At 40.1% G+C, this 21,109-nt stretch overlaps 3 pseudogenes; 2 read left to right on the top strand and 1 right to left on the bottom strand.

The window, feature by feature from the left end:
• Positions 1-3,056: 3,056 nt before the first annotated feature.
• On the top strand, positions 3,057-3,329 carry LOC102874002 (annotated as a pseudogene).
• A 9,829-nt stretch (positions 3,330-13,158) lies between these two features.
• LOC102845542 lies at positions 13,159-14,139 on the top strand (annotated as a pseudogene).
• Positions 14,140-17,031: 2,892 nt separating this feature from the next.
• Positions 17,032-18,493, bottom strand: LOC102873600 (annotated as a pseudogene).
• Between the last annotated feature and the right edge of the window lie 2,616 nt (positions 18,494-21,109).

Below are 21,109 nucleotides of genomic sequence, written 5' to 3'. Positions count from 1 at the left end.
CTGACTAAGCAAAATGATGTTTTTCTTCTCTTATTATTGACTGACCTCTTCCACAGTATTTCTAAGTATTCTGTTATGTACTTAGAAAGTATTACACGGTCATGCAATAGAAAATTAAAAATTTATAAGAGGGTGTGCAGCGATAAGTAAACACCTAGATACTCTGTACCCTTCCTGAGGGGCCACTCCCAATTCTATTTACTTTTGTGTCCACAGACAGTTTATGTACTGGAAGCATATTCATATTGGTTTTTATCTTATACATGGTAATCACACACCACTCTGGGCCTTGTTTTATTCTGAAGCCAGATGACTTTTCTGTTTTTGAATGCTTACAGCCTCCAATTTATTTTCTTTTTGTTGTTATTGTTGTTGTTATGTGCTGTCAAGTCGCCTTCAACCCATAGCAACCCTAGCTATGTACAAGAGCTCTGAAGCCTGCCTTGTCCTGAACCAGTCTCAGTGATTCCGACACATCAACTCCATTGTATCAATCCATCTCATCCAGGGTCTTCCTCTCCTGCTCTATCCCTCCGCCCTTCTAAGCAAGATGTCATTCTCCAAGGACTGGTCTCTCCTGGCCACATGCCCAAAGTATGTGAGACAGAGCTTCAAAATCCTAGCCTCCAAGGAGAAACTTGGTTTCACCCTCTGCAAGACAGACATATTTATTTTCTTGACAATACATGGTATGCTCAGTAGTCTTCTCCAGAGACAGTGCATTCTATTTCTTCAAACAAAACTTGACATATAAAACTAGTTGTGACTGAGTAATTTTCCAACTCAGGTCAGTCATGTGTGTCAGAGTAGAATCACACCTTTGTGTTTTCAATAGCTGGGGGTTTTGATTGAAGCAGAGCATCAAATCTTTCTTCTGAAATGCATCTGAGTAGACATGACTTCAGGGCTTTTGGTTAGCAATGGAGAGTGTTAACTGTTTGTACAGGGAGGCAAAGTAAGCCCTAATAGTCCCAATCATTACTCCTTATAAAGCATGTTTTAGAAGCATATTTAGGCACTTAATAAATATTTATAAATGAATGAAGGAATGAATAGTTCTTTCTACACTGTTAGCATCGTGGTAAGAAGCTGCCCTACAATCCCAAAGGCATGTGGCTCAAATCCACCAGCTACTCTGCAGGAGGAGGATGGGCAATCTTGACCCATGTCACTTACTGACACTGAAAACCCTCTTGGACAGTCAGCTCTGGGTTGGTTCTGACTCAATGGCACAAAGCAACAACAGCAGTGTTCATCAATAAGGCTTAACTCTTACAATTTCTTTGTCATGAAATTTAAAAACTGGTCAAGAATGGCAACCATTGTAGTGATATTGATGTGAGTTCTAATTCATTTTGGTTATTTGGAGCTGACCTATAGGAATGACTCAGATCAACAGAGAAATGACCCCCCAATGAGCTACTCTTAGGAAGTTACAAGTAGAACTATAGAGTAGAGAGATCCTATGGGGCTTTCCAGGAAACAGGCTATAGATGCAATTCAGTATGTAACGTGTTCATCAGTGTTAACTAGAGATTTGAGGATCAAGAGGGGGATCTGGTGGCATTCTATAGGGAACCACTCAAAAGCCACATCTCTGGTGGTTCAAATACATCAGAAGCTCCTTGGGAGAAAGATGAGCAATCTCTTCCCATGTGATTTACTGCTGCAGAAATCCAATGAAAGGTCAGCTAGGAGTCAATTCGGCCTTGATGGTAAGGAGAGTGTAGGCTCAAGAGCTGTAGAAAGGAAGGAAAGACTCAAGATACAGTAGAGGGAAATGTCAAGTTGTGGTCCAGGATCCAACATCCTGAGCTCACCCGTGGGAAATGCTGAAGCTAAAAGGACCATCAGAATTGTCCCATTTGGGTCAAAGTGACCGGGGCTTGTTATCCAGGCTAGTCACTGCACATGAGCCACCTTGGGAAAGTTATGATGATGGGCTAGCTCTTTTATTGTAGCTGAAAGGCAATCCGTGACAGGGCTGAGAGCTGAAAGCTGTCTGCTGTCAGCACCCTAGAACCTGGATACCAAATGTATTATTGAAGTGAGAGCTGGACAGCAAACCTTCATGCCCATCATAAGAAAAGGTCAAGGATCAGGACTCTGGAGCCAAATGATGTTAGAACTAATGTGTCAATGTGGCAATAGTTTCTCCATACCTAGAACTCGAGAGAATGGTCACTAGAATACTGGCAGAGAAAACCCTTCCATCCCTAGCCATCCTTGTAGGCAGAAAATAGTCTAGTAGTTCTCTTCTACATTGCTGTGTTGTTCTAGAACTCATTTAAGTGCATCTTATTGTGGAAATGAATCTGTATTCAGATCACTGGCTCTACTATGGAAGACAGGGAGAGGCTGGTTGTAGAGCTTCCCTAGGCAGGGTCCTGGTGGTGTGGTCTGTAGAGAGTTCCACTGCTAACCCAAAAGTGAGTCCTTTTGCTGGTTCAAATCTCCCAGATGCCTCAGGAGAAAGATAGGCGATCTTCTCCCTTGCAATTTACAGCCTCCGAAAACCTGCTGGATTTCCATTCATTCGTTGTTGCACATTTCTCTCCCTACCCTCCCACCCCAGTTCACTTTTCTGTTTGAAAAGATTCCTGCATTTTTGCATAATTTCATCCACCCCCCTGCCCCCTAATCCACTTTGCTATGCAGCTTTTATTCTGGACTGTTGTCATGCAAATAATACCTAATCATATATTTCTTTTAGACAATTCTTTCCCTCATTTAACCCCCATGTGAATCCTGATTTATAGCCATGACATTAAGCAGTATTTGTCCTTTCTGTGACTGAGATAGTTCACTCAGCATAATCAATGGAAATCTAAGTTTTCTGTAAACTTTTGTTAAACTATCAATAAAAAATAATTAAAAAAGGGGAAAATGTGCTGTCAAGACTTCTCAAAACAAAACAAAACAAAACAAAAACCAGATAGAGGGTCAGTTATGACTGGGTTCCAACTTAACAAGAATGAACAAAGTTTGAGTTGAATGCAGTTTAAAAAACTCATCACTGTTGTTTGTTGTGGGCTAGGGTGACTTTGGGTGTCGTCATGTTCCTAACTGCAGTCTCCTCTGCCAAGAGCAAGTCAAAAAACATTCTGGTAAGAATGGTAAGCCAAGCTGGAACAGGTTATGCCTTCCACACCAAGAGAGGTCGACTGCAGGAGAAACTGACTCTTTTGCATTATGATCCCATTGTGAAGAAAAAAGTCCTTTTTGTGGAACAGGGAAAAATACGCTCCCTCTAAACAATGGATTGAAAATTAATTTGATTTATAAATGAGAAGACTAGAGGGTGGGATACCAATTCAGAAATCCTGTAACATGGAATGAAAGAAGAGGAAATGGCCTGGGATCACGGCCTCCTGTGATTTGAAGGCCATTGTGAAGGAAAACAATGCAGTGAAAGAAGGTTCTTCAAATTAGGACACAGATCATTGCATTGCATTTATTTATCTTGCTAGATATTTTTATAACCCTTAATAAAAAAAATTAAAATATAAAAAAACACACACAACAAAACCACTCATCACTAGGGAGCTCTGGTGTCCTAGTGACAAGAAGCTGCACTGCAATCCCAAAGGTACGTGGTTCAAATTCACCAGGTGCACTGTTAGAGAAGGAGGGGCAATTTCCTCCTGTATCAGTCAGATCCGATTTGACGGTACACACACACAAAATAATAAAATAAAATTTAAAAAAATTAAAAAAAGAAGGCTCATCAACAAGAACATGGAATGAAGATTCAGAGCCATTCTACAGTAACAACAGCATGGAATCACCGCAAAGCAGACTAGATTGCATGATATTCATGGCTTAGGTAATTTATCTTTATTAAAGATAGACTGGTTAGAGTACCCTGGGATCTAGAAGGTGTTTGATAAACATTGATCAAGTATTTTTTATTCTCTTTCTGCATGATTGATTCTTTAGTCAATGTGAAACCTATGACAGCTGAAATCTATAAGAGTGCCTTGTTTTTCTAAGGTCTCACACATTTTCCGCCTTAGTGCAGTCACTTTTCCATTGCGTGTCTTACTGAGGAATGCTTGAGTTTCTTTTTCTGACAGATTTCTTCCGCCTTACACAGTTTGCAGCGTTCACTATACAGTTTCTTTTTAAGGAATTCATTATATTTTTCATTTGAAGGCAGTCGAAACAAGCACTGGTGATGCAGTACTTAAACTCTTAACTACAAACCAAAAGACCAGCACTTTGAATCCACTAGCTAGCCACTCTGTAGAAGAAAGATGTGGCAGCCTGCTTCCATACAGATCAGAGCCTTAGACCACTGCAAGAACAGGGAAACAGCCCAAAAGTCCAGCCATAACTGAATGGATTGGGAAACTGTGGTACTGATGGAATACTATGCACCATGCAGGAACAATAATTTTGAAAATCACTACATAATTTGGGAGGGTCTGGAGAGCATTATGCTAAGTGAACTCAGTCCCATAAGGACAAATACTGTACAAGGCCATTATTGTGGAAATAGAAAGATAACTAGTAGGGTATGAGCATCCAAGTAGGGGGAGGATAGAAGCAAAGTGATGAGGATGGGCCGGGGGTTAATCATAGGGTCTCACAATTTGATAGGTAGAGGGAGGAGTGGGTAAAGGATATGGGTAAAGATTCATTGTGAAAAACAATGTATATGAACTTTGTAAGCAGACCAGGATAAAAGAAAAAAATATTTTAAAAATACCTCAAAACCAACCAAACCAACAAACAAGATTACAGCCTTAGAAAATTCTCTGTGATGTTGTTCTAGTTGATCCTATGAGTTGATTGAATCAGATTGATATATGGAAATGAGTTTGGTTTTTAGGTTATCTTATAGTCAGAGCTGGTAGTATAATCCATAGTGAATGATGCTTCAAATGCATTGTTGTTCTTGTTATGTGCTGTCAAGTCTCCTGCGATTCATAGCAACCCTATGTACAACAGCTCTGACCCTCCTCTATCATGAGACAACCTAATTGTCTCTGACATACCTACCTCCCATTAGCCCACTAAGCCAATCCATCTCTTCGAGAGTCTTCCTCTCTTGTGTTTTCACTCCACCTTCCCAAGGATAATGTCCCTCTCCAACGACTGGTCCCTCCTTGCAACATGTCCAAAGTATGTCATATGGAGCTTCAGAATCCTTGCCTCTGAGGAGCAGCCTGGTTTCATTCTCTCCAGGATGAACTGGTTTGTTCTCTTATCAGTCCACGGTATATTCAATACTCTTCTCCAGTACCTCAGGTCAAAGGCATCAATTCTCCTATCATCCTTACATTGTCCAGCTTTCTAATGCATAGTATGCAATTGTGAAAACCATGGCCTGTGTCAGGCACACCTTAGTCTCCAGACTGACATTGTTGCTTTTCAGTACTCTGGAGAGGTCCCTGCCAGCAGACTTTCCCAGTGCAATTCATCTTCTGATTTCCTGACTGCTAGTACCAAGAGTTGAAATACGCCAATTGGTATACCATCTATTCCTGGGGCCTTACTTTTTTGCCAATTCATTCAAAGCAGCTTGAATTTCTTCCTTTATCACCACAGGCTTTTGATCATATGTTGTTTCATGAAATTCTTCTGTGTCTGCCAATTCCTTTTGGTATAGAGACTGTATACTCATTCTATCTTCCTTTTGGTACTTCCTGGATCATTTAATAATCTGCCCAAAGCACCCTTAATGATTGCAACTCAGGGTTTGAATTTGTTCTTCAGTTCCTTGAGCTTAAAAAATGCTGAGCGAGTTTGGCCCTTTTGATTTTCTGACTCGAGCTCCTTGCTTATTTCATTGTAATATTTTACTTTGTCTTCCCATGCTGCCTTTTGAACACTTCAGCTCTTATTGTCTTGAATTCTTCAATGTACTTTGGCTTCACAAATCTCTGGTGCAATATTCAGAGTCTCTTCTAATATTCATTTTAGTCTTTTCTTCTTCCTCTGTCTTTGTAATGACCTTTTGCACTCTTCCTGGATGATATTCTTGATATCCTCCCACAACTCATCTGGTCTTTGCTCATTGATGTTCAAGGCCTCAAACCTGTTCCTGAGATAGTTCTGAAATTCACATGGGATAGACTCAAGGTCATATTTTGGTTCCTGTGAATTTGATTTAATTTTCCTTAGATTCAACTTGAACTTTCCTATGAGTAGTTGGTGATCTGTTCCATACAAATAGATGGTATACCAATTGATGTATTTCTACTAACAGATGCTGCCCTAGATGTGTTCACCAACTTGTGCCAAGAAATCTGGAGGACAATCACTTGGCCAACTGACTGGAAGAAATCCTTTTTTTTCCCCATTCCAAAGAAAGGTTACCCAACAGAGTATGGAAATTATTGAACAATATCATTGATATCACATGCAAGCAAGATTCTGTTGAAGATTATCCAAAAATTATTGGAACAACACATCAACAGAGAACTGTCAGAAGTGCAGGCTGGGTTTAGAAGGGGTCGTGGTACTAGGGATATTGTAGCTAATACTAGATGGATCTTTTCTGAAAGCAGGAAGTACCAGAGGAATGTCTATCTGTGTTTCATTGATTATGCAAGAGTGTTTGACTGTGTGGATCACAACAATCTGTGGCTGACTCTGAGAAGAATGGGAATCCCAGAACACTTATCATGCTAATGTGAAACCTATGCTTGGACCAAGAGGCAGTTGTCAGAATAGAGCAAGGAAACACTGCATGGTTCAAAATTGGGAAGGGTGAACACCATACCTTTTCAACCTATATGTAGAACAGATTATCCAGGAGGCTGGGCTCTTTGAGAAGTGTGGTATCAGGATGATTGGAAGAAGACTCATCAACAACCTGCATCATGCAGATGACTCAACACAGCTTGCTGAAACTGAGGAGGACCTGAAGTGCTGCAGAGGGTCAAGGACTGCAGCCTTCAATATGGATTGAGGCTCAAAATCAAGAAGACAAAGATTCTCACCATTGGACCAATTGGCAGCATCAAGATGGATGGTAAAGAGATTGAGATTGTTAACAGCTTTAATTTCTTGGCTCCACAGTCAACACTCTTGGCACCAGTGGCCAGGAAATTAAAAGATGTATTGTGAAGGGTGCCTGGAAGCAGGAGCGGTATCCAGTTCCAAATGGCTTGCCTCCAGAAACCTTATGAACAATGCTCAGGCTCGACAGCTCCAAACAACAACATTGTGAAGGGAAAATCTGCTGTTAGGAACTTCTCCAGAGTACTGAAGAGCAATGGTATTGGTCTAAGGTGTGCCTCATACAGGCCATGGTCTTTGCAATCACTTGTTATGCATCAGAGAGCTGGACAATGACTAGAGAGGATAGAAGAAGAATTTATGCCTTTGAGCTGTGGTGCTGGAGAAGAGTATTGCATATACCGTGGGCGGCTAAGAAAATGAACAGGTTCATCTTGGAGAGGGTTAAACCAGGCTGCTCCTTGGAGACAAGGCTTCTGAAGCTTCATCTGACATACTGTAGACATGTTGCAAGGAAGGACCAGTCCTTGGAGAAGGATGTCATGCTTGGGAGGGTGGAGGGTAGGCGCAGGAGAGGAAGACCCTCTATGAGGCGGATTGATTCAGTGACTGGAGTAAGGGGAGTAGGTGTGTCAGAGACAGTGAGATTGGCACAGGACAGAACAGGATTTAGGGCTTTTGTACATAGGATTACTATGAGTTGCAGGTGACTCGATGGCGCTTAACAACAACAACAGTACCCAGAATGTTGATTGTGGAGCCAAGCAAACTGAACCTGTTGTCAATATCAATTTCATCACCATCTATCATGATGCTGTTAATCAGCCCAGTGGTGAGAATCTTTGTTTTCTTGATGTTGAGCTTCAATTTATATTGAAGGCTGCAGTCTTTGACCTTCTGCAGCAAGTGCTTCGGGTCCTTCTCAGTTTCAGCAAGCAAGGTTGTGTCATCTGCATAACACAGGTTATTGATGAGTCAAATGCATTAGCAGCTCTTAAAGAGAAAAATGGTCAATCTCCTCCTTTATGACTTACGGTCTTCTGAAAACTGCAGGAGAGTCAGCTATGAGTTAGTTCCAAATCGAACACAATGAGTTTGAGTGCTTTTTTACGGAGTCAGAGTCCCTGTATGGTGCAAATGGTTAACTACTTGGCCATCAAATAATTGGTGATTTGTCTCTACTCCGAGGTCTCTTGGGAGAAAGCCCTGGTAATTTTCTTTTAAAAGATTACAGCTGTTAAAAACATTACTTTGGAAACATGCTTGAACTTTGGCAGTGGGGATAGTTTAAACTGATTAAAAACATTTCTTTAAAAACATGCTTGAACTTTGGCAGTGGAGATAGTTTAGGCTGAAACTGAGATTACTGTCTATAGCCTCTACTAAAACTCTTGAATGTGGATGCTAGTTGTACCCATCTTGTATCTCAGTGTCCTGCACTGCACAGAACAGACATGTGATAGATGTTCCTTGAGCCAAGGTTTCAACTGCAGGCACTGTCAGGGTTGTGACACTCCCTCCAATTTTATAAAGTAGCTGATATCTCACCCAAGTAAATCCTTATGCATTAGAAAAATGACTGATCTACCTGTGAATCTCCTAGAAATCTTTTAATTTGGGGGGAATTTATTTAATGTCATGCAAAAAGGGAACTTGAAAAGAGCAGGGAAGAGTGATTTAATGAGAAGAGTGAAGAGAAATATGTCTTAGAAATTGTTGATAAAAATTATTCATTCATTGAGTAACTTCCTTTCAACTCAAACTCCATAAAGATAGGGACCTTTAAAAAAAAACAAAATAAAGAAGCTATTTTATTCCCTAGAGCATCGATGCCTGGTAAATAAGAACAACAGTTAAACTAACATTTCTTGGGCATTTAGTTTGTTCCAGGTACTCTTCAAAGTGCTTCATATCTACTAGTTAATTTTCTTTTTGTATCAATTCTATGAGGTATAAACTATTGTCCCTATTTTAGGGAGCTCTGGTAGCTTAGTGGTAAGGAATTGCACCTCCAATATAAAGGTACACAGATTGAATTCACTAGCTGCTCCAGGGGAGAAAGACAGACAACTCCTGTGTGATTTACTGCCTCTAAAAACCCACTGGAGGGTCAATTCTGAGTTGGTTCTGACTCGATGGTACACAATAACAGTAACATCTTCATTTTCAAGTTCATTAACTGAGGTATAGATAGAAAAACAGGGTAATTGTTATTGTTAGGTGCTGTCGCGTTGAGTATGACTCATAGCGAACCTATGAACAACAGAACAACTCTGACCTATCCTGCGCAATTTTGGCAACCTTTGACATACTTAAGCCCATTGCAGTAGTCATTGTGTCAATCCATCTGGTTGAAGGTCTTCCTCTCTTTTGCTGATCCTTTCCACCCTTCCAAACATGATGTCCGTCACCAAGGAAGAGCCTTTCCTAGCCACATGCCCAAAGTATGTAAGGTGAAGTTTTATCACCTTTGCCTCTAAAGAGCACCTCTGACTGCACATTCTCCAAGACATTTCTGTTTGTTCTTTTGGCAGTCCATGGGATGTTCAGTACTATCCTCCAATACTACCATTCAAAGGCATCAATTCTTCTCTGTCATTCTTATTTATTGTCTAGCTATCAAATATATAACAAATGATGGAAAAGACCAGAGTCTGAATTAGGCCCACATTACTCTTCGAACTTCAGTTCTGGATGTGCTCCCCAGTCTATGTCAGGAAATTTGGAGGACAGCTGTCTGGCCAAAATATTGGAAGAGGTCCATATATACTCCCATTCCCAAGAAAGGTGATCCAACAGAATGTGGAAACTATGAAACAATATATTTAATATTATATGCAAGCAAAATACTGCTGAAGATCATTAAAAAATGGCTAGAATAGTAGAATAGATGGGGAACTTCCAGAAGTTCAACCAGAATGTAAAAGAAGCTGTGGCTCCAGGAATATGATTGCTGCTGTTAGATGGATCCTGGCTGAAAGTAAAGAATACCAGAAGAATATCTATTTATGTCTATTTATTACATGATACTCAGAAAGGGATAGGGTCAGTGAAAGAAGGGAAGACCCTCAACTGGTATATTGACATGGTGACTGTGATATGTCAGGAAGTATGAGAATGGCACAGGATAGGACAGAGTTCAGATCTGTTGTTCATAGGGTCACTGTGGGTCATACTTAACAGCACCTAACAACTACAACAGTTCTCAAATTGACGTGATTGCTCCTCAATCCTTTGGACAGATCCCTGATTGCACACTCTTCTAGAGCAATATGTCTCCCGATTTCCTGACTGTTGTTATCAAGTGTACTGATTGATTAAGGACCCAATTAAATGAAGTTTTTTACAGTTTCAATATTTTATCCTTCTAACATGATGTTGCCTATTGGTCAAGTAATGGGATTCCTCCCCACCCCTTGATGTTGTGATGCAATCTATATTGAAGGCTGTAGTTTTTGATCCTCTGCAGCAAGTATTTCAAGTACTCCTCACATTCAGGAAGCCAAGTTATGTCATCTGTATAACCTAGCTTGTTGAGTCGTCTTCTAATTCTGATGCCATATTTTTCTTCATAGAGTTCAGTTTCTTGAATGATTTGCTCAGCATACAGATTGAATAGATATGGAGAAAGGATACAGCCCTGACACACATCTTTCTTAATTTTAAACTGTGTAGTGTTTCCGTGCTCTGTTTGCACAAAAGCCTGGATGGAGGTATAGGTTTCACATGAGCACAGAATAGGCTTTCTGTAAATACTTATGTGCGCTATGTGTAGAGTTAAAATTAAGGTGAGATATGTGTATAGCTTCAAATGACTAATGCATTTCAAAAGGTTATATAGGTTCAAGTCCATCCAGAGGTACCTCAGAAGACAGTCTGGAGATCTATTTCCAAATATCAGCCCTTGAAAGTAATACTCAGTATAATTTTACTCAGATACATACAGGGCTGCCACAAGTCAGAACTGACTCAATAGCAAATAGTTGGGTCCTATGTGTAAAGTATTACAATGAAATGTGCAAGGAGCTGGAGTCTGAAAATCAAAGGGCTCGAACTCGCTCAACCCCTTTCAGCATTTCTTAAGCTGAAGGAACAGAAGAACAAATTCAAGCCTCAAGATGCAATACTTAAGGATGCTTTGAGTAGAATATTAAATAATCCAGGAAACATTAGAAGAAGATGTGAAGAATATAGAGTCATTGTACCAAAAGGACTTGGTGGACACAGAAGAAGTTCATGAAACAATGTATGAGCAAGAGCCTGTGGTGATGAAAGAAGAATTTCATGCTAATCTGAAAGAATTGACAAAAAAACAAGGCCCCAGGAATTGATGGCATACCAACTGACATATTTCAATAAACAGACATTGCCCTGCATGTGCTCATCAAGTAGTGCCAAGAAATCAGGAGGACAACCTACCTGGCCAACTGACTGGAAGAGAGCTATATTTGTTCTCATTCCAAAGAAAGTGTGGAAATTATTGAGCAATATCATTGATATCACATGCAAGGTAGTTGTCAGGACAGAGCAAGGAAACACTGCATGGTTCAAAATTGGGAAGGGTGTATGCCAGGGATGTGCCCTATCTCTACATATTTTCAATCTACATGTGGAACAGATTATCTGGGAGGCTGAGCTCTATGTGGAGAAATGTGGTATCAGGATTAGAGGTAGACTCATCAACAATCTACTTTATGCAGATGACACAACCCTGCTTGCTGAAACTGAGGAGAACCTGAAGTGCTTGCTGCAGGAGACCAAGGAATGCAGCCTTCAATATGGGTTGAAGCTCAACATAAAAAAAAAAAAAAACAAAAAAAAACCAACAAACCCAACCAACAACCCCAAAGATTCTCACTACTGGGCCAATTAGCAGCATCATGATGTATGGTGAAAAGATTGAAATTGTCAACAGGTTCTGTTTGCTTGGCTCCACAATCAATGTTCTTGGTACCAGCAACCAGGAAATTAAGACAAACTGAATTGGAAAAGAGACCTCTCCAAAGTACTGAAAAGCAATGATGTCAGTTTGTAGACTGAAGTGCACCTGATACAGGTCATGGTCTTTGCAATTACTTGCTATGCATTGGAAAGTTGGACAATGACTAGGAAATGAAAGTAGTAGAATTGATGCCTTTGAGCTGTGGTGCTGGAGAAGAGTATTGAATATACCATGGATTGCTAAGAGAACAAACAAGTTTATCCTAGAGAGGGTGAAGCCAGGCTGCTCCTAGGAGGCAAGGATTCTGAAGCTTTGTCTGACATTTTGGACATGTTGTAAAGTGGGGATCAGTCCTTATAGAGGGATGCTATGTTTAGGAGGGAGGAGGAGTGCAGGAGAGGGAGACCCTGAATGAGATGGATTGATTTAGTGAGTAGGGTATTGGGAGTAGGTGTATCTGAGACAATAAGATTGATACAGGGTAGATCAAGGTTTAGAGCTGTTGTACATAGGGTTGTTATAAGTTGCAGGTGACTCAATGGCACACAACAACAACAACATGTGTAAAGTATCTAACATTCTCTCCTTTCAGTCAAGATTCTTCTGTCATTGACAATGACACCTTGGTATCATGGTCTCAAGTGCTAAGCAAAGAATACCAGAAGAATGATTGATTATTTGTGCTTTACTGACTATGCAAAGACATTTGACTGTGTGGATCATAACAATTCATGGCTAATATGGGGAAGAATGGGAATCTTAGAATATTTAATTGTGCTCATATGGAAACTGTACCTGATTAAGAGGCTATTGTCTTTACAGAGAGAGGGAATTCTGCATGGTTTAAAGTCAGGAATGGTGTGAATAAGAGTTGTATCCTCTCTCCATATCTATTCAATCTGTACGCTAAGCAAATCAGTTATAGAAGCTAGACTCTATGAAGAATATGGCACCAGGATCAGAGGAAGCCTCATCAACAATCAACATTATGCAGATAACACAACTTGCTTGCTGACAATGAGAAGAATTTTAAGTACTTGCTGCAGAAGATCAAAGACTACAGCCTTTGATATGGATTAAGTCTCAACATCAAGAAAAAAAAATTTGACATTTGCAGTCAGTTTATGAGTGGAATAGTGGCGGAGGTTTCCACAGGAGGAGGGACGAGGGCAGCAAGGCAGCCTCTTTGGCTCCAAGAAGCCACCTCTAGCCTCTAGTACTGGAACTGCTAGCAGCATCTGGTTACGATGGGCCTTGCAATTGTATGCTCTAAATCAGTGGCTTCTAAGACTCCTGGTAGAGTCATCGGACTGGGAAACATGGGAAATCCAATGGCGAAAACCTCGTGAAGCATGGCTATCCATTTGTCATGTATAATATATTCCCTGATGCATATGAAGAGTTTCAACATAAAGGTAAACAGGTAGTGTCTTTCTCAGCAGATGTAGCTTAAAAGGTTAACAGAATTATTACAATGCTTCCCAGTAGTATGAATGTATTAGAAGTTTATTCTTGAGGAATATGAAGAATATGAGGAATCCTGAAGAATATGAAGAAAGGCTCTTTATTAATAGATTCTAGCACTATTGATCCTGCAGTTGTAAAAGAAGTTGAGAAAATGGGGAGAAGTTTTCAAAGACACCCCTGTTTCTGGTGGTTTCAGTCTGGGAACCTTACATTTATAGTACAAGGAGTTAAAGAGGAGTATTCTGCTGCCTGAGAATTGCTGGGATGCATGGGCTCCAACATGCTGTATTGTGGTGCTGTTGGGATTGGACAGGCAGCAAATATCTGCAACAACATGCTGCTAGCTATCAGTATTATTGGAGCCGCTGAGGCTGTGAATCTTGGAATCAGGCTGGTGCTTGACCCAAAACTATTGGCTAAAATTCTAAATATGTGCTCAGGATGGTGTTGGTTAAGTGACACAATACTACACTTGGGATGATGGATGACATCCCTTTGGTTAATAACTCCCAGGGTTGGTTTATATCAACACTCATGGTTAAGGATCTGGGATTAGCAGAAGACTCTGCGACCAACAAAAAGAGCTTGATCCTTCTGGACATTGTGGCTCATCAGACCTACAGGATGATATGTGCAAAGGACTACTCAAAGACTTCTTGTCTGTGTTTAAGTTTCTGCAAGAGATGAGACCCTCTGAGTTTTTCTTTGGCTGTAGAAACTGTTGGAAACTAAACTCTGTCTTGGAACCTCCCTATATGTAGGTCATTTCACAAGTGAATGGGTGTCTAAAGAGGAGGACATAGGAGCACAGGGCAATGAGCATCTCTCTGAAAGGGCCAGAGGGAGTAAGAATAACACAGCCCCTCACTGTCCCAGAGCAGAAAGCAAATAAATAGTCCAGCCCTATGGTGCCTTTAGAGCCAGAGCAGAGCAAGAGGTTGGTTTGTTTGTTGCTGACTCACAGACTCCAGAGTTATGGTCCCAACAATGGGATTTGTTAGGAAGTGAGTAGGGGAGGCAAAGAATATCTCACAATTCAAGTTCAGGCTTTTGCCCAACAGTTCCAAGGCACAATTCCTCAATAATCCAGGCTCCAGTTTCAGTTCAGCAAGTCATCCATCAAGGTTTGCCTCAAAAAGTAATTATAACCAAATCATCAAGCAAGCTTTACCTCAGGTCGTACCTTGCCACTGTTTGTTCACAGCAATGTCACAGTTTTCCACCACCAGAGTCTTATTCTCACCAGGGTCTTGCTGCTACAAGCCTTTCTCACCTCAATGCTGCCCACTGTGGGAAGTACTCTTTCTCTTGTCATAGCCTCCCAGCTGTTGATAATTTGCAAGACCATGCAGATTTGCAAGATCATGTATCTGCAGTTAAGGTAGATGGAGACCAGAGGTGGCTAACTGTAAAACACACACACACACACACACAAGGCAACTTTTGGATTGACATCTTAAAGGATTTAATCAAAGGTCACACATTTGCTTTTGATTGTCTAGTAAATCTATGATATTTCACCCCTTTTTAATTACTTATTCTTTTACAAAATTTAACAAATATATTCATCTGAATATTTCCCTCACCAATACAAACCACTGATGGCTTTTGTTTTAACTAGCTGATAGATCTTTTTTTAAAAAGTTTGTTTCGGAGCATATTCAATCAAATACTTTTTCTTTATTTGTTGTTTTTAAATGGAGAAAAATTATTCTTTATTGAAAAATACCAATAATACTGACAGACTTAAAAAAAAAGCAACTCACACTTTCAGAATACAAAGTTCTTAATACATTTTTCTAAACGCTCTTGCATTTCAAACACATTAGCATTTTTTTTTGTAAATCCAATTTAATAACCCAACTAAAAATATTTTCCAGCTTTATTATTCCTTAAGGAGCTGTACAATCTTTAAAGTGGGAACCACAGAGGTGGGCAGAATAGAGGGCTCAAATGCACCTAGGACTGTGCAGCAGTCTACAGAAACAGTTCCACAATTTTGGTGCTGGAAACAAAAATACTGCACAAGACAGCTGTCCTCCAGTGTCAGCGAATCTTGGGAAACAGTATATCAAAACATAGCTAGCTTTTCTTATAATTTACAGACTTTCATTTAAGATTGCTCCCTCTGGCCCTTTCAGAGAGATGCTCATGGCCCTGTGCTCCTATGTCCTCTTCTTTAGACACCTATTCACTTGTGAAATGACCTACAAAACACCCCAGTTTCAAAAGTTCTTAAAGGCAAGAGTGAATTTCTGTGGATTTTACTGGTCTCAGCTTTTAGGTTCTTTTACGACACTAACAGGACTGTATAGAGGCTTTTTCAGCATTACTGTGCCAGTATGTATCCAGTCTGTGGGCAAGATCACCATTAGAAATGGGTATTGGATTTGAAAGCCATTAGACTTCTAGGTGATGCAAGCATCTAAGAGAGGTTAATCACACTTCTAGAGGCAAATGTGGTAACATTTTTTGTTTTCCTAATTGTTTAAATTGAATTTTCTACCAATGTTTAAAATTAATTGGATGTTAGCTTGAGATGGTTAAAGGCTGTTTGGAGAGTTTATTTTAATGGTTTTGCTGTTAGAAGTGTTTCACACTCTGCTGAGGTGTTGCTGAAAAGCATGGTGCTGGTAACAGTTCAACAATCCGTGGCTGCTCATTCTTGCCTACTTTTACTCTCCCTCTGAAGCAGGTTAGCATTGAAGATGGTATGGAAAAGCCTGCATGCGTGTTCAATTCTTTATTTCTTCTCCTTTCCTCTCCCTCTGGGCGCCCTCAACCCCACCCCACTCCTTCCCTTCTTCTTTTGCTCAACCTCTTTCTTTCAGTATGTGTAACTTGAAGCTAATTTGTACCACTGGATATCTGACTGGAGCCACAGATACAGAATCTGTATTGTTCTTACTGAAACACAGCATGGAATTAACATTAAACTTAAGTAAAACAAACCTAAATTTAAAAAAAAAAAGATTGCTCCTTAAAGAAAATCTTGAAGAATATCATGGCAACTTAATGTCATCCAGTAGCTCTGAATTAAAAAAAAAGATCTATAATGAAAGAAAAGAACTGTTGTTACCATCAAAATGGTTTTTGTTGAGCTGTGAGTAATATTTCTATACTTTTTTAGATGCAAAAAATAACACATAGACACGTTTAATTTGAAACCACACAAACTATGTATGTAGGCTCAGAGAGTAGCAGTGTTCACTTTTATTACTAATAGCTTAATTGGAACAGCCATTCTATTCATTCCACCAGCAGGAATAGCAGCACCAAGATCTTCTAAAAATCTTGATGTATAAAGCTTAAGTCATTATCCAACTCTCATTCTTTGCATGCTCCAATTCTTGTTATCTTACTTAATATAAAAAAGCAACAGGATTTGGAGAGTTACTATTTGCTGTATTAAAAATGTTACACAGCATCTTGTACTGTCAAAAGCAAAATACTGTGAATGGCAGCCTTCTTCACAGCTCTAACCCTGAAGCTGCCAAGCATTCACTGCTCGTGCCAGCGGTGGCATCTCCACAGTAAAATAGCACAAAGCACAATGGATTCTGAATTCTTTTAACTACCATTGGTCCTGGGGTCCTTTCCCTTGTAGACTCTTATCTGCTGATCATTCCATCATCTTCAGCGGAGAAAAGGTATCAGGTCATATAGCGGATAATGGCTTTCAGAGCGTACAGGAGTTCTGCTTGAGTTCTAGCTTCTATAAGAAGCAGATTAACATGAACCTTCTCAGAGTGCTTGAGTTGCCTCCAGAAGCTATCATACATTCATTTGGTAACCTTTTCAGGAGTGCAAACAACAGTTTTGATATAAACTTTAAAACTACTGTCCAGTAGCTGGTTAATTTCACCATAGTCATAATCATTATACCTTATTCCAAACATGCAGTGAATATAGTTCCAAATAGCACGTCTTAGCATTGAGAGATCAACATCTTTGTGCATTGCCATGGTGTTATAAGTAAGATTGTAAGCAATATGAAATTTTTCATCAATCAACTGTCCCACATCTGGATAAAGGCAATTTACCAAAGAATATCCGTGGTCTTCCGAGCAGTAATCCTGGACACAAAATGTTGGAACATGCATTCCATGTCTAGAGAAATCCTTATAGCCGTAACTAGTATCCTCAAAACGACGAGATACATCTCTTGCCGGTGTAACTTCTTCATCATCTGAAGAGAAGACACACATACTTTCTCTTTTTTCTATCTCGAAACGAGAAGCCATCTCTTCCTGACTTGTTTTTTCTTCATCCCGACATTCCTGTAATTGCTTCATCTTTTCCATCAGGGCTTCAACTTCAAAAAAAGAATCTCTTACTGAAACATTTCCTGCTGAGTTGACTTGCATTTCATCTGTGTTATGATTGCCATTTGTAATATCACAGATGCAGTAGTTACTAACAGAAGGAGGTCTGAATGTGTGGCCACCATCACCATGGATTTCTGGACTAATTCCACAGCCAAAGGTGAATGAGGCAAGAGAATGATAGTGCGTGAATAGAACTACTGCATGGACCAGTTCTGCAAGTGACCAGCTGTGCTCTTCAGCCTTCAAAAGTCCCTCAATATGTTCTTTGGTAATAAGCCAAGGTCTATGGACTAATAGTTAAGTTCTCCTCAATGTTGCAGCTTTTGAGGAACATTCTCTAAGCCATTGAGCCACTTGGGGTCTCCACCAACATGAAGAAAATCATTTACATGGAGGTTCACTAAGTAGGAGCACTGGTGTCTTGCTGCAGCCATTATTCCAATGTAGTGCCGATAATGAAGAGGTAGTGGCCCATCCATTTGCAGTAGATAGTGTTGAGTTTTTAAGAAACTTTCTAAATATTGTGGGTGAAAAACCATCACTAATGTAATGTTATCCAGTTGACTCAAAGCAGTAAATGAATCAGCAAATAAAGCATGCATTTGTGCGTCTTCACTCCCCACTTGGAGAATCTCCTTTTCTGGGATGAATCTGCTTGGTCCATGCCCCAGTGGTTGAGGAATTCTAATTCCAAGTTCCTAGTCCTGGCCGCGACCCCCGCTGCTCTGTCTGCAGCTCAGCAGCTACAAGACGGCTGCTTATGGTTCGCAGCGGTGGCCAGGCGCATGTCGGTGCAGGGAGGACTGTGGACGCCTAGAGGCTGCGAGCGCTGGCGACCGGCAGATTGCAGCTGCGGTATCTCTCAATCAAATACTTTTTCAACCTCATTAAATCCATCTTAAAAGAAAGAAAATGAATTAATGTGAAGAGAGATGTGAGACTAAGAAATTCCTCCTTGCATCCCTCAGTAATTTTGTTCTGTTAGCCAAGTGGTAATATTCTTCCATTACTGACGTTACTGATTGATTTTCAAAGGAGTTGATAAAACTGGAAAATGTATTGTTACATGTTTATATAATTTGAACATTGTTGTTGTTGTTGTTATGTGCCGTCGAGTCGCTTGCGACTCATAGCGACCCTATGTACAACAGCCCTAAACTCCGCTCTCTCCTGTGCCAATCGCACTGTCTCTGACACTCCCATCCCAATTATCCCAGTCACTGAATCAATCCACCTCAAAGAGGGCCTTTCTCTCCTGCGCTGTCCCTCCACCCTCCCAAGCATGATGTCCCTCTCCAAGGACCGGTCTCTCCTCACAACATGTCCAAAGTATGTCAGACGGAGCCCCAGAATCCTTGCCTCCAAGGAGCCACCCGATTTAACCCTTTCCAGGACAAATCTGTTTGTTTTCTTAGCAGTCCATGGTATTCTCAATACTCTTCTCCAGCATCACAGCTCAAAGGCATCAATTCTCCTTCTATCCTCCTTGGTCATTGTCCAACTCTCTGATGCATAACAAGTGATTGCGAAGACCATAGCCTGTATCAGACACACCTTAGTCTCCAGAGAGATACCATTGCTCTTCAGTACTTTGGAGAGGTCCCTAACAGCAGACTTTCCCATGGCAATGCTCCTTTTGATTTCCTGGCTGCTGGTGCCAAGACTGTTGACTATGGAGCCAAGCAAACGAAAGCTGTGTACAATCTCAATCTCTTCACCATCCATCCTGATGCTGCCAATTGGTCCAGTGGTGAGAATCTTTGTCTTCTTGACATTGAGCCTCAATCCATATTGTAGGCTGCAGTCCTTGATACTCTGTAGCAGGCGCTTGAACATAATTATAATATATTAATGTTATTTTCCCCTTTTGTTACAACTCCCTACACTCAACAGGCTTGAGTTTTTATTTATATTTTTGCCTCCTTGTACATTACTATGGATTTTAGAAGAACTAGACCTCTTCCAGGTCCAATGATGATATTTGCTTTAGATGATTATTACATTCAAATATAACTACATTAGATTAAATTCAGATAAATTTCTATGCTAATAATAATAATAAAAATAAAAAGAAAGAAACAATTCTAATCAGTGGACCAATAGGCAACATGATGGAGAAAAGATTGAAGCTGTCAATGACATCATCTTACTTGTATCTACAATCAACATCCTTGGTACCAGCAGTTAGGAGACGTATTGCACTGGGGAAGTTTGCTGTCAGGTACCTGTCCAAATTACTGAGGACCACTGGGTCAGTTTGATGACTAATGAGTGGGATTCAGGTCATAGTCTTTATCATCAGTTGCTTTGCATTTGAGAGCTGGGGCATGAATAAGGATGAAAGAAAGACAGAATTGATGCCTTTGAGTTATGATGTTGGAGAAGAATTTTGAATATCCCATGGACTGCCAAAATAATAAATTATGTCTTGGAGAAAAAACAGCCAGAGTGCTCCTTGGAGGGAAAGATGACAAAACTTTTTCTCACATACTTTGGGTGTATTGTTAGGGGAGACTATTCCTTGGGAAGGAACATCATACTTGGAGAGGTGAAGGTTTGGCGAAAAAGAGGAAGACTCTGAACCAGAAGGATTGACACAGTGACTGCTGTAATGGATTGGAGCAAGTCAGAAATGATGAGGATGGCACTGGATGGGACAGGGTTCAGATAAGGTCTCTATGAATCATTCTTGACTTGACAGCACCTTACAACAACAACAACAATAACAACAAAAATGTGTAAAATTATTTGGTAGGCTCTCAGGACAATAAAGTGATGAGCAATTTTACAGTCTTACAATCTATCCTGCTCTGTGAGATTCTAGATCACAATGCCTTAAAAATTGCATTTCCAGAGAATGGTAGACAAAGAAAGACTATGTCTCTAATCTGCTGTGGAAGAATATCCAAAAGATAAAGCACTTGGTTGATCCTCGGAGAAAGTAATGCAAATCACCACATCCTAAAAAAATTGCTCAAGGCTTAGTTGACAGCAATTTCCTTTGGAATTCCATGATGATACTTTGTTTATTTTAACAATTCTAATAACTCTTAGTCAGTTTCCAAGAAAATGTTGGACCAACACTTGGAAACTTGGAATTTAACTGTTAAAATCCACACTATTAAGACCGTCACTACTATATCGGCTCAGCAGAATGTTGATAAAGGGATATTTTCTGTGTTTGTCCTACTCTTTGTCCTCCATTCAACCTTCTGGTCATTTTCATCCTCTAAATTTCCCCAAAAATATTACCCTATTTGACTATCCGTAGTCCAAGAAATTCACTACTCCCCTCCTTCCTACTTTATAGTGATGGATAATTACTTTTGAGTCAACTCCAACTCATTGTGACTTTATGTACAACAGAACAAAATATTGCCCATTTCTATCACAATTTCTGGCT

Source organism: Elephantulus edwardii, unplaced genomic scaffold (assembly GCF_000299155.1).
Source record: "Elephantulus edwardii isolate Elephantulus edwardi_28Jun2011 unplaced genomic scaffold, EleEdw1.0 scaffold00042, whole genome shotgun sequence".
Lineage (NCBI taxonomy): Eukaryota > Metazoa > Chordata > Mammalia > Macroscelidea > Macroscelididae > Elephantulus > Elephantulus edwardii.
The sequence above is the reverse complement of the archived record's forward strand: the minus strand, read 5'-3'. Positions and strand labels throughout refer to the sequence as shown.